The 4515-nt window shown below is 37.6% G+C and overlaps 1 long non-coding RNA gene across 1 annotated transcript in view; it reads left to right on the top strand.

Moving 5' to 3' along the window:
• The window catches only part of LOC138161460 (uncharacterized), a 37344-nt gene that overhangs the window by 23110 nt on the left and 9719 nt on the right, over positions 1-4515 (top strand). Inside the window, exon 2 of the long non-coding RNA XR_011168370.1 lies at positions 874-939. This is a non-coding gene — a long non-coding RNA (uncharacterized lncRNA). The remainder of the gene's footprint in view (positions 1-873; positions 940-4515) is intronic.

The raw sequence follows: 4515 nt of genomic DNA, 5'->3' as shown, positions 1-4515 counted from the left end.
TATATATATATGCAGGACCTAGGAAAACAAGATGTAAAGATTGTCACCAAGGCATTTTCAGTGTGTTTGAATCTGCCAAAGCTTGTGCTCTCAAAAGCAAAGCCTTTATGACTATAGGGTAACCTCATTACACAATGAAGTATCATTGGCTAGGCTTTTGAAACAGAGATAGTGTCAACCATTGAACATCCTGATACCATTTTCTTCTCTATTGTAAATATTTTTCTTAGAGTTTGGTGCCATGATAGGAAGACAGTGCTAACCGTATGAAGCAGGAAGTGCTCTTTTGAAATAATAAGCAAATTTCAAAGAATAAATAACACCTTAGGGTTCAAATGAGGCTTTAGATGCAGATCACTGTGTGTACTCTACTGTTGAAGAAACCAGGGTCACCAAGTTGCAGTGACCTGCCAAAGGTTCCAAAATTAGTGTCAGAATAAAACATAGAACCTAGGTCTCCTAATTCCCAGGTCAAGGCTACCTTCTCTGCTTTTCTGTTAAAAACAACAATAACAAGTCAACGTTATTTCCCTGCTCTAAGGAAAGGAATGAAATCATTTTTAAGGAAAGAAGTAGTCTTTAAGGAGAGGTTCTCTTGAAGACTGGGTAGCACCTGTTCCTCATTTCTATGCTGTAACATATATGATATTTCCTTTGTGTTTCCTCATTCTTTGAGCTATGCTGAAGTCACAACAATAGGGCCTCTGTGTTTACATCCAAACTTTGTCTTCATACTGAATCAGGAAGATGATCACTTGGGCCAAAAAAACATACTGAACTTTGACCTCAGAGGCCACTTATCTGAAATGTTGGCATTGAGAAGGACTCATGATTTTGCTCTAACTATAATGTCCCTATGACTCTTTGCTGCAGGACTTCAAGCACATTTGGAAAACTGACTGAATGTCACGGAATTGGGAGGAGCAGAACTGAGGCAATGTAAGTAACCATATTCCAGCGTATTTGGAAGAAGTATAAGAAATGGAGGTTTCATCTGGGGAGAGAGAGATAGACAGAGAGACAGACAGAGACAGAGAGAGGCAGAGACAGTCAGAGAGAGATAAGAGAGACAGGAAGGGACAGAGACAGAGACACAGAGAATTCAGAGATTCAAAAATGAGTGATTGATTTCTTACACACTTAATTATTTTTCCTATCATATTTATAGTGGCCATAGAACAAAGAAATTATATTACTCAAATCAATCTAATTAAATAATGACTTACAAAGTGGCCACTATATTCCAGGAACTGTGCTATTCCAGGAAATGTAGAAAGACAAAGAAATGAATAAAATAGTAGAAACAACATATAAAGATAAGAAAATACAAAATGAGAGCTAAGTAATCTTGACAGGTACAGAGGAACACAAACAGTTGAGAGAATCGAGTGGTCTTTTATGTGGTGCATGAGCTAATCCTTGAAGGCAGCTAGGGATTCCATGAGGCATATGTAATGATGCAGTGCATTCTGGGTATGGGGAAGAGCCTGACAAAGACATGAAGGATTTAGGATAGTCGAGGTAAGCCAGTTTGTGACTGACTTTGAGGACTACTGAAAAGAAATGTTATTTCTTTCTCAAGAATCTCCTTTTGGTAGTAGAGTGGTAAAGACATTCTATTTTGCCTTTTTCACCATATTGCTTACAAAATTGTCAAGATAAGGAAAGATAGAAAGCAATGTCTTTACCTAAAGCAAAGTGACATTTAAATTATCTGGAATTTCCCCTATTAGGTAAATAAATCTATTCTGAGACTTCATGGGACTAATTATCTAGCAATAGCTCACAGGTCAAGTAACAATTTACTTTTCAATGAAAACTGGGGTTTGTTATTACTACTTTTAAATACCTCATAATTCATCTTTTAAAAAAATTCATAGTAGTTTCCTTTCTTAATTTTCTATAATTTCTAATAATAAAAACTTTAGAACAATTAAACAAGGGTGTATATTCATTTCAGAGAAATGAATTACATTGGCTTGAACCTGTTATACTTTGGTCTCCTTCTCCTCTTCACATTTGTAAGGTTGGATCAGAAACTGTCACAACATGCAACAGGAAGATTAGTGCAGGGATCAAGGAAACAAGAGTGACAAATGTAAGAAAAGTGATGTAGAACCCAGAGGACCAGAAGCAGACACAATCTTAGACATTTGTCCACAAGTACATGTGTGAAGCCGCAATGTCAGACAAAAGGAGAAAGCATATTGGAATTGGAGTGTTCACGTATTTTCATTCCTGTCATTACGCAGGACCTCAAAAGCTGGACAGGCCATGCTGAATTCTCACTGTTTTAGAGAACAGGTGGTCAGAAACAACAGGAGTCAGTTAAGACTCAGATTGTCAAGGTAGCAGAGAATAAACCTGAAGATGATGCCAGGGAAGACCTCTGTGCCTAGGCAGTATGGGCAGGAGAACTAACGATGATCCTGTAGGAATGGAAGGAGGATTAAATCTAATCACCTAAACTGTGTTTCTTGAAATCCCGGGCTAGGAACATGCCAATAGGATGCTTTTGGACCGCCAAGGGCTGTTTCTATAGTTACCAGTAAGGGACTATAGTCAAGCTATGTTGTTGTGACTAACACAATTTTGCAATGTTCATTTAATTTGAATCCATTAAAATACAGCAGAGAGGGAATAGGGTAGAATTGTTTTTTCAGGTGGGAGCTCCATGAGCCATAAGAATCCAATTGGCTAAACCTGCATACATAGCAACAAGATGAGTTCTGCTATCCAGCAAAGTGGTAAAAGTAAGGGGTTGAAGTAGTCAACTCCCTAAGAATCATAGAGTGCTTGGAGGGGACTCTAAAGCCTTTTCTGGTATTAAATAGACCATATAACTGCCAGGATGAGTAAGGGACCTTATATCTAGGGTCTCCTCAAAGAATATGATCACATGCTTAGTCAGCAGCACACGGAGCTTAAACAAAGTAGGGAGGAAGTATTGTACTCTGTGCTATTCTCCAGGGGGGATTGAGTCATTGAGTCTGATGGAAAGAGGAAAGTGGGCTTGCTTAACTCAATTCTAAGCAAAGTTGCAAATTCATAATTTAATGCATGCAGGGGTTACCTATGCGATACCACAGACAATCAAACCACCTGCTGAGCAATGCTATAGTCACAGGAAAATGATATTCATGGACACCTCATTGAACTCATCAAGCCAGGCCAAAAATTGAACCTCTGTTGAGCAGAGCAAATTCTCGTGATTCAATGTCATCAAGCAGAGTTCCTAGTGCCATCAGAGAACTATTTCCTCTTAATGCCAATGACTAAGTGAGGAAGGTAACTAGCATGTATTAGTTGCCTATTATATGTCAAGAAATGTGCTAACCTCTATCCAATGTTAGCTCATTTGATTCTTAGAACCATCCTGGGAGGTATTTACTATTATAATTGCCATGTTATAACTGAGGAAACTGAGGCAGATGGAGGTTGAATAACTTGTGCAGGACCACAAATCTAGTAAGCGTTTGAAGTTAGATTTGAACTCAGGACTTCTGGACTCCAGGTCCAGCAGTCTATCCATTGAGGAACAAAAATTTACTGTTGATTCTTTTAGAGTTCATTTGGCCAATACCCAGGGGTTTTTAACCTTGTATATGCTCAATTGGCCCTGAAGGAGATGATGAAGTCAATGATGTGCTTCCATGAACAATCAGCCTTCAGAGAAAGGGAAACATGAACTCCATTCTGAAACAATTTATTCTCCTTAATTAAGGAAAGGCTATTTTAAGCAAAAAAAATCAAATGTATCATTTTCTCTGTAAGACATTATTTTCTTGGAGACAAGTAGGAAATCCCACCTGTAGTCATACCATAAATAAAGATTATTGAACTATCCTTATCCTCTGGCTATTGTTAGTAATATTATTATTACTAATAATACAAAAAAAGAATGAGTTAATTCTTTCCTTCTGCCTCTAGTCTAGAAATTTCTACAGAGAGCTTTTTTTAACCCTAGGCTGGTTCATAATACCAAATTTACAGCGTTAGGATTCTAATGAATTCTGGATATCTATACTCAGAAGGAAGGAAGAAAATATTTTTTAAAGTTAAGTGCAAACTATTCAGATAAAGGTATGAGTCATTCAGGGCTATTAAATAGTAGCTAGAAAGAGAAAGAAAAGAAATTAGATTTGAAAGATAGTAATAGGATATTATTATTTACTTCATAATATACCTAGCATTATGTCTTTTTTATAACAAGCCTCCCACCCACCCAATCCCTCTTAAGTCTTGGGCCTTCTCTCCATTTGTTATTTCCTATTTATACTATATTTAGCTTGTATACTCACCTACACAGATAGAGAGATTGATAGACAGACAGACAGACAGACGGACAGACAGACGGACGGACGGACGGACGGACGGACGGACGGATAGATGGATGGATGGATGGACGGATAGACGGATAGACGGATAGACGGATAGACGGATAGATAGATAGATAGATAGATAGATAGATAGATAGATAGATAGATAGATAGATAGATAGATAGATAGATAGAT

The sequence above is a fragment of the Petaurus breviceps genome, unplaced genomic scaffold (assembly GCF_028583685.1).
Source record: "Petaurus breviceps papuanus isolate PSGF00001 unplaced genomic scaffold, PetGlider_PUasm1.0 185, whole genome shotgun sequence".
NCBI classification, from domain to species: domain Eukaryota; kingdom Metazoa; phylum Chordata; class Mammalia; order Diprotodontia; family Petauridae; genus Petaurus; species Petaurus breviceps.
This window is presented reverse-complemented; position numbering and strand designations above follow the sequence as displayed.